General features: G+C 42.9%; 1 non-coding gene across 1 annotated transcript; it reads left to right on the top strand.

The window, feature by feature from the left end:
• The first annotated feature begins 9,097 nt into the window (after positions 1–9,097).
• On the top strand, positions 9,098–9,172 carry Trnat-ugu (transfer RNA threonine (anticodon UGU)). Its single transcript has one exon. It is a non-coding gene; the product is annotated as a tRNA-Thr (tRNA).
• The last annotated feature ends 719 nt before the right edge of the window (positions 9,173–9,891 follow it).

Here is a 9,891-nt window from a genome sequence, read left to right as displayed (position 1 = left end):
TAGTTTGCAGTTCTTTTATGGCTGCTTCGTGATTCTGTAATGCATTTTCATGCCGCGAAAAAACAGGTTGGAAATGGTCACAAATTTGTGTTTTTACGTCATTACAGACTTTTTGACATTTCGATTCGATTTTATGTAACTCAGTAGTTAAATCTTCACGTGTTTGTTCAAGTGTGGTGTCTAACTTTTGAAGCTTTTGCTGTGTTTGTCTCTGATTTTATTCCATTGTGTCTAACTTTTGAAGATTTTGTTCCATTGTGTCTAACTTTTGAAGCTTTTGCTGTGTTTGTCTCTGATTTTGTTCCATTTGTTGCATTAACTGTAATAACAATGCATTAGTGTCTGGAATCTGTTCCTCTACGCTTTTCGGCAGTGCATTTGCACCGGCAACATTCACATTTTGACAAGCAGAAAATGTGTCTTGACTTATTTGAGAAAACGGTGAGGACGCAAAACCTGAATCTAAAGTATTTGCAAAATTGTGTCCTGTGTTTTCGGATTCCTGAGGCGAGCTATTGCTGACCGATCGATCGATAATGCTTCCCTGTTCACTACGCCATTATTTGCCGCCCGCTCCATTTCCCTATGCACAATTTGCAAACCACTAGTTTGAACATTAGTTAATTCATTACACGGTGGCGCTAACACACTGCTTTCGTCTTCATTGTCATTTCTCAGTTTACTTTGGAGCCTAGTATTACGTTTTTCACACGCCATTATTGTCACAATATTTCACACGACAACACAGAAAAGCACAATTTGAAGAGCAAAATAAGAAAACACATTAACATAACATTGAAAATGATATCTCGTTAATTGCAAGCGCAGCTACGAAATACTTGGTGGAAATCTACATGCATGCCACAACTGTTTTACTGTACAAGAATGAAAAACTACAATTACAAAGGAAATTCTCTCTATGATTACGCGCTAGCAATAAACAAAGGCTACACTAATTACACAAACTACAAGAAAAAAATCAGAAGATTCCAGTGAGGTATCCTGGCAGGGACGCCATATGAAACATCCCCTTTGAAAAATTATACATTACTGTGTTTAAACTGACACACAATATTTTTTTAGTGCAAAGCAATCTGACTTTCAGAAATCCCTACAAAAGAATGACCCTGACTAACATTAACCTATACCTTTCACAAATCACTTACCTCACAAAAATCTTCGTTACTCAAGCTACTGCAATACAGCGAGCGCCACTACTGCCAGTTAATTAAAAGATTCAAACTACTGAAGGCACTAACTACTGATAGGCACAGTTAGCAAATGAAAGATTTTGATAGAGAAGAAACAATGTATTTACCTTAATAGTCATAATATATATAGCAGTTCATGACATCCAGTCTTACAAATTTCAAACTCCGCCATCTCTCTCCCCACATCCACCACTGCTGGCGGCTCACCTCCAACTGCGCAGCGCTACGCTCTGTTAACATCCGGCTGCCGGTGCCCAACACTACAATGGCAGACAACAATGTAAACTAGCCACAGACTGCACACAGCACAGCCAGTGATTTTCCTACAGAGCGCTACGTAACGTTGCCAATAAGAAAACATAAACAGCCTACTTACAAAAGTAGTTCCCTTCGGCAGCTGTACACCGGTGGAGTCGTTGTCCCCAGTATTGGTGCAGCGCTAGAAGCCTTCAGCTGGTAGGGCCTTTAACATGTCGATCACACTCCCTCGAATGTTCTCCAGATTCTCGAAATTATGTCCGTTTAAGGCATTTTTTAATTTCGAGAAAAGAGAAAAGTCACAAAGACTCAGATCCTGTGAACAGGGGACTGTGGAACAACAGGAAAGCCTTTTGAGGTCAAGAATTCCGCGATGGAAGTAACCGTGTGACATGGGACGTTGTCACGATGCCGCACCCACTTGTCTGCAATGTCCGGTCTCATTGGATTCACACTTTTCCTGTGACTTACAAGGACATCGTTGTGAAACACTTACCTGATAGTTTATCCTGGAAGAAGAAATTCTTTGTGCACGATACCCCTACTGTCAAAATAGCAAATCGTCTTTGTTTTGGTCGTCGATTTGCACATTCGAGCTTTTCGTCAGTAGAGGAGATGTCTCAGTCTGTCACTCCTGACTTTGCTGCTTTGTCTCAAGTTTCGCACTCAAACACCCACGATTCATAAACTGTGATCAACGACTGATCCATTCGTCGTTACTGGCTGTCCTCTCAAGAACACACGCGCACGTATCTTCGATTTCCCTTCTCCTTAGTTGTGTGGTTTTTCGGCACCATTTTCGCACAAAACATTTGCGTGTACAAAATTTCGGTCAATATTTGATGTATGGTGAAAGTTGTTCCACTTTCGTAACGAACAACAAAAACAGAACTTCACTGGTGGCGCACGCAAAAATCAAATGATGGCTGTACGGAGCTTACACACCCCGTATGTTACACACCAAGTGGTGATGGGAAATGCTTAATATCTGCATGTGATTGTTTGCCACACAACCACTTTGTTAGTCTGTACACAGCCAATCCTTACACATCCACACTCTGAAAGGTATCACGTGATGCAATCAAGGCAACCATATACACTGACGCGCCAAGGATACAGGTACAGGCATGCGTATTCAAATATGTAAACAGGCAGAATACGGCGCCGCTGTCGGCAACGCCTCTATAAGACAACAAGTCTCCGGCGCAGTTGTTACATAGGTTACTGTTGCTAAAATGGCACATTGCCGGCCAGGGTGGCCGAGCGGTTCTAGACGCTACAGTCTGGAGCCGCGCGACCTCTTCGGTCGCAGGTTCGAATCCTGCCTCGGGCATGGATGTGTGTGATGTCCTTAGGTTAGTTAGGTTTAAGTAGTTTTAAGTTCTAGGGGGCTGATGACCTTAGAAGTTAAGTCCCATAGTGCTCAGAGCAAATTGAACCATTTTGAACCAAAATGGCACATTATCAAGACTGAAGTGAGTTTAAACGTGCTGTTGTAGTCGGCGCACGTGCGATAGGACCCAGCATATCCGTTTCACGAGTGTACCGTGACTATCAGGAATCCGGTAAAACATCAAATCTCCGACATCGCTGAGGGCGGGAAAAAGATCCTGCAAGAATGGGACCAACGAATATTGAAGAGAATCGTCAACGAGACAGAAGTGCGTCCCTTCCGCAAATTGCTACAGATTTCATTGTTGGGCTATCAACAAGTGTCAGCATGCGAACCATTCAACGACACATCATCGGTATGAAAACAAGATTTCCATTCTGCAGCGGAGTGAGCACTGATAAGAAACTTCCTGGCAGATTAAAACTTTGTGCCGGGCCTAGATTCGGACTCAGGACCTTCACTTTTACCTGCCAAGTGCTCTACCATCTGAGCTACCCAAGCACGATTCCCGAACCGGACTGACAGCTTTAATTCTGCCTGTACCTCGTCTCCTACCTTCCAAATTTCACAGACGCTCTCCTGCTGAGTCGTGCTTTGATAGCTCAGATGGTAGAGCACTTGCCCGCGAAAGGCAAAGGTCCCGGGTTTCGAATCTCGGTCCGGCACACAGTTTTAATCTGCCAAGAAGTTTCGTCATCGATGTGGGTTATCGAATCAGAAGGATCAGTCGTATACCTTTGATGACTGCATGACACAAAGTTTTCCGCCTCGCCTGCGCCCGTCAACATCGTCACTGGACTGTTGATGACTGGAAACATGTTGCCTTGTCGGACGAGTCTCGTTTCAGATTGTATCGAGCGGATGGACGTGTACGAGTATGGAGACAACCACGTGAATCCACAGAACCCCGATTGTCAGCGGGGAACTGTTCAGGCTGGTGGAGCTTCTGTAATGGTGTGGGGCGTGAACAGTTGGAGTGATATGGGATTCCAGATACGTCTGGATACGACTCTGTCAGGTGACACGTACGTAAGCATCCTTCTGATAACCTGCATCCGTTCATGTCCATTGTGCATTCCGTCAGACTAGGGCAATTCCAGTTGGACAATCCGACACCCCAAACGTCCAGAATTGCTACAGAGTGGCACCAGGAACACTCTTCTGAGTTTAAACACTTGCGCTGGCCACCAAACTCCCCAGATATGAACATTATTGAACATACGTGCGATGCCTTGCAAGGTGCTGTTCAGAAGAGATCTCCACCCCCTTGTAATCTTACGTATTTATGGACAGCCCTGCAAGATTCATGGTCCAGTTCCCTCCAGCACTACTCGAGACATTAATAGAGCCCATACCACGTCGTGTTGCGACACTTCAGCGTGCTTGCGTAGTCCCTACATGATATCGGGCAGGTGTAGCAGTTCCTTTGGCTCTTCACTGTACTTCCATGAAGGAAATGGATACTCCATCTGCCAGACTGATATGTCGATGAATCTATTATGAAACATTACACTGTCATAAAAAATCTACAACCAGTGTGTTAGAATTTCAGTTTCATAATAGAGGAGAATGTTGTACCTCGATACAATTTTGAGACTGTCGTCTCTAGCCAGCCCCGTAATAGATTCTTATTGCATTTTTAAATGATGGCACTCACTTTTTATGCGTTGCAGTCTTTTTCTGACATATCAAATACGAGGGTTGGAACTTCAATAGTGACAACTATTTATTCACAACCGATACAACAGAGTTACATGTTTGCACCTGTTACTGTCCTTAAAAGTAATCAGCAGCGTTGAGTAGAACCCGTTGCAAGCGATGGGGAAGGCGTAGTATACCTTTAGCAGAGCATGTTCTGTTGATGGTGCGAATGGGTCGGTCTGCTGCCTGTCGAATCTCTGGAACAGTTCTGAAGCGAATGTCACGAAGTCGTTCCTTCATCTTCGGAATCAAATCAAAGTCACAAGGACTTAAGTACGGGGATTATGGTGGATGGTACAGTACTTAAACAGTCCCATCGACCGAACATAGCAGCCACGGCTTGCGCTGTATACGGCCGTGCACTGTCGTGCTAAATGATAGGTGTGTTGCGCAGAAAGTGTCGCCGCTTCTTTCACAAAACTGGTCGCAGATGGGTGATGCTCCAAAACGAACAGTAATACTGTGCATTGACGGTCTGCCGTGGAGGTACGTAATGCGTTAGGAGAACACCATCACCGTCGTACACGAGAATCACCATAACTTTAGACCGCTCCATTCGCACCATGAACAGAACAGGCTCTGCTAACGGTATACGCCTTCAACATCGCTGGCAACGGGTCCTACACAACGCTGGTGACTACTTTGAAGGACAGTAACAGGTGCAAACATGTAACTCTTTTGTATCGTTTGTGAATAAATAGTTGCCACTATTTAAGTTCCAACCCTCGTATTTCGCCGGAAAATTAACGTTTTCCCAAAGGTGAAAACATGTTGCAAAGTGCAACATTGTCATGTACGTAGAAACAAATATTCGACTGATATTTAAAAGCATTGTAAATCGAGAAAATCTTGTTAATCTTGTATTTAATAGAGTATGTGTAATATTATAACTCTAACATACAATAATGATTAGTAAGTGAAATCAGATTAACTAGAAGTATTATCAAAAAGGCGATACAAATTAAATACAGTTGAAAATGAGGGTGTCAGCAACCAACACGAATTTCCATTTCCTAGTGAGGTAACATTCTTTAGACATTAACGAAGCTCAGTTAATTAGCAAATATGACAAAAATGGCTATGAGCACTATGGGACCTAACTTTTGAGGTCATCAGTCCCCTAGAACTTAGAACTACTTAAACCAAACTAACCTAAGGACATAACACACATCCATGTCCGAGGCAGGATTCGAACCTGCGACCGTAGCGGTCGCGCGGTTCCAGACTGTAGCGCCTAGAGCCGCTCGGCCCGGCAGCAAATATGACATGCTGCATGGTAAAAGACCTTCTTCTGTTTCAAGGTAAAGGTGTTTAATGACCGACGACTTACGGGTTAAACGTTCATACGTTATATAGTTAGTTTTAAAAATATATAAAATTTTACTTGCCATAAAATTCTGCTACTGAAGAATTACCAATATATTCAAAATAGCTATTACAAATGCTGTACAAAACTCAGGCTCATCCGTAATAACAACAAAAACTTTAGAAAATGGCTGAAACTGCTAATGGCGGGCTCTAGTGCGCATTGCATCATGTTATTCTAAAATCAGTCACTAGACTGAAGTACCCACCAAAACACAATGAGTGTTCCTACGTACGCTGTCCTCTAGGTACAACACTGAACCTTACGTCTACAACGTGCAGGTAACAATTTCAGTTTATATCTTTTCTGTACTACAACACACGTTACAGTGTCAGTGTATTACATCTACTACTGGTGGGTTACAATTAAAATACATTTCATTCACAACTAGAACTTTACTGTTAAATCATCAGCTGTTGCTCTTGTTAACGATTAGTTATATCTCCTCGGAAATGTTCCCACACTAAATGGTTCACTTTTTCAGCGAGTATGAAGCACTTCTCATCTTTTGCTAATAACACAAATTTACACTGCTATACAGTGGAATCTGTACGCTGGATCGAATTATACCGGGGGGGGGGGGGTATTGTAACGTTTAATTACCACCCTTAAAAGTAAAATATGAGAGTCCGTGTGCATTTGTTTTTGTCAAGTCTTCTTTACTTAGTCATCATCGAGATCCATACATTTTTCAAGGAGTTCCTTGAGCTTCCGAATGTCTGAATTGTAGAAGTCAGCAGATTTTGCCATAAACTACTCTTCCATCTGTGTTGTTAAATCGGCGACCATGTAACGGATACTTCGTGTATGGGGGCGTAAAAGTCACTTAGTGCGAGGTAGGGAGTGTGAGGCAGAAGTTGCAAGATCTCAAAGCCACATTCCCTCGTTTTGTCAAATGCATCTTCACATGAATGCGCCAGTACACTGTCAGCCAGCAGACGAAAGCCTCTGGGAAACATATCAGAGCGTTTCTTAATCAGATCTTCTCGTAACTTGTCCGGAAGATTGCTTCAGTATCTGACAGTGATGGCTCATCCTTGGCAAGGTAGTTCGTGAAGATGATTCAACAATAGCCCCAAAAAACTGAAAGCCTGAACGTACCATCTGACCATCATTTTGCTCGTCTGTCACGGACACGTGATCCACCTCACAATAGTATCATAAGATTGGAAATCACTTTTGCAAACAGACGATATCTCATCAGGTACTTTCCAGGTACTGTTCCCCTTCACATGCAGGAACTGTATTGCACTACGAACCACTGTTTTCTTCATCTTTCACCTCAGTCACATTTGGCACCTCCTGTTTAAAAAAAAACACAATTAACTGAAATTGTTCAATATCATACGATGAGTGGCCGATGATGGCAGTGACAAAATTTCATCAATACAATAAATTCTGGGTGATAATTAGAACTTTACGATATCCCTCGTGTACTGCACTGTACATGCGATGTATCAATATTAGGCCCGCATCTCGTGGTCGTGCGGTAGCGTTCTCGCTTCCCACGCCCGGGTTCCCGGGTTCGATTCCCGGCGGGGTCAGGGATTTTCTCTGCCTCGTGATGGCTGGGTGTTGTGTGCTGTCCTTAGGTTAGTTCGGTTTAAGTAGTTCTAAGTTCTAGGGGACTTGTGACCACAGCAGTTGAGTCCCATAGTGCTCAGAGCCATTTGGACCATTTTGTATCAATATTATTTAATACGCATTCTCAGTATTCTTCAGTGCTTAATTCCTAGCTGATGAACGTTTCAGATCTTTTGCTGTACACATTACGTACTGAGATTGACTATCGACAGTGTAGCTTCAGTCCTACGGTAATTCATCTTTCATTAAAACTACTTTCTCCTATCAACGCCTGAACGTTATAAATGTTATAATCGGGGTAACCCGAAGTGTCAGACCACATATCCAAATCACTTTTAATAAAATCATAAATATTTGAGGTAGTTACATGATGCATTAAGCTATGCATGTCTATTTTACATATTATCATTTTTGCAAGTGTCTTGAAATGTTTTAAATAAGCATTTCTACAGCTGTGGATTTGTCGAAAACGGTGGTAGGTCTTGTTAATTCAAGTGCAACCAATTTTTTTGTAAGGTACGAGACTATTCTTGAAATTTCTTTCGGCGATCATATCAGCAACTCCATATTTGCCTTACAAACTTTCTATCAGCTTTAAGTAACATTCTGCATTTTTTGCCAAAAACACTGTGTGACGGTTTGCCTAATTATTGCATGCTCTCACACTGTCTTTCTACGTTCAGACACTCCTAATGCTGGACGCGTAATGAATATGAAGCTAGGTCCGAGTGAGACCAAAAGAGCTTAAAATAAATCCCCTGTGAATGCGTGATGGTTATTTAAAATGATGGTGCTGAGTAATGTGTTCTGTATCTGACAGCACGAAATTAAAGTTCGTTCCTGTTCATGATCTGTAAAAATTCCAGTTATCTGGGAAATTCTCCAGCTATAGTTTCCAAGGAGTAACGATTCACACAGTTTGTAATTGTCTTCAATTGAAATAAAACGGTTCAGCCTGCAAAAATTCAAAATCAACAATCACACTGAAATAAATTAATAGTTCAATACAGTTCGCCTACAAATTAGAATCAAAATATATCAGCTGTAACGTATTGGCTTGTAGAAGGTGAAAATTACTGTACTATATGAAAAAATGTAAATTAATTACACACTTTATTCAACGTGTAAACATCACTACAGATATTCGTATTTAGGTTATGACGTGTTCGATATGCCTGTCGCCATTGCCGATGATGTGGCTCAGACGAATAGAGAAATTCTACATGACTCACTAAAGCGCCAGGACATCGATGCTGTGAATGACCTGAATGGCTGTTTTCATCTCAGCAATGTTTATGGACTATATGTGACGGTAGTATCTGTTCCCGAAAGAACAGTTACCGTGGATGACCATGCAGCTTTGCTAGAAATGAAATGATAATTAACTGGACACCCTAGCTGCAAACAGGCGTTGATGTACTTCATTGGGGACATGTTGAAAATGTGTGCCCCGACCGGGACTCGAGTATGATGGGCAAACATCTATTAAGCGCACTACGAATGTAGTGGTGTGGACATGTTGGGAATGTGGATCTCACGGGGAGCGTGCACGGGATAAGTCCCTGCAGACGCACTATCCTCTGTGCCCGCGGTGGCTCAGATGGATAGAGCGTCTGCCCTGTAAGCAGGAGATCCCGGGTTCGAATCCCGGTCGGGGCACACATTTTCAACATGTCCCCAATGAAGTACATCAACGCCTGTTTGCAGCTAGGGTGTCCAGTTAATTATCATTTCATTAATGTTTATGGAGTTATTGCTGTACACCTTGTCTCCAATGTAGCCCTGTTCAGAGCCGGCCGGAGTCGCCGACAGGTTCTAGGCGCTACAGTCTGGAACTGCGCGACCGCTACGGTCGCAGGTTCGAATCCTGCCTCGGGCATGGATGTGTGATGTCCTTAGGTTAGATAGGTTTAAGTATTTCTAAGTTCTAGGGGACTGATGACCTCAGCAGTTAAATCCCATAGTGCTCAGAGCCATCTGAACCATTTGTGTTCAGATTCAGAGAATATGGCGGTCAATCGAGGCCCATGCCAGTAGTCTCTGGGTATCACAGAGCCAGAATGCGGTCCCTGAAGTGCTCCTCTAGGACATCAAACACTGTCCTGCTTCGATGGGGTCCAGCTCTGCCTTGCAAGAACCACATCTTGTCGAAATCAGTTCACTTTGGATAACGGGGGTGAAATCATCTTCCAAAAGCTTCACATACCATTCGGTAGTCACTGTACCATAAAGGAATATCGCACCGATTATTCCGTGACTGGACGTCGCACACCACGCAGTCACCCGTTGAGGGTGAAGAGACTTCTCGATCGCGAAATGCGGACTCTCCATCCCTCAATGCGCCAATTTTTCTAATATACGAACCCACCCAAATGAAA

The sequence above is a fragment of the Schistocerca nitens genome, chromosome 9, assembly GCF_023898315.1.
Source record: "Schistocerca nitens isolate TAMUIC-IGC-003100 chromosome 9, iqSchNite1.1, whole genome shotgun sequence".
Classification (NCBI taxonomy): Eukaryota; Metazoa; Arthropoda; class Insecta; order Orthoptera; family Acrididae; genus Schistocerca; species Schistocerca nitens.
The sequence above is the reverse complement of the archived record's forward strand: the minus strand, read 5'-3'. Positions and strand labels throughout refer to the sequence as shown.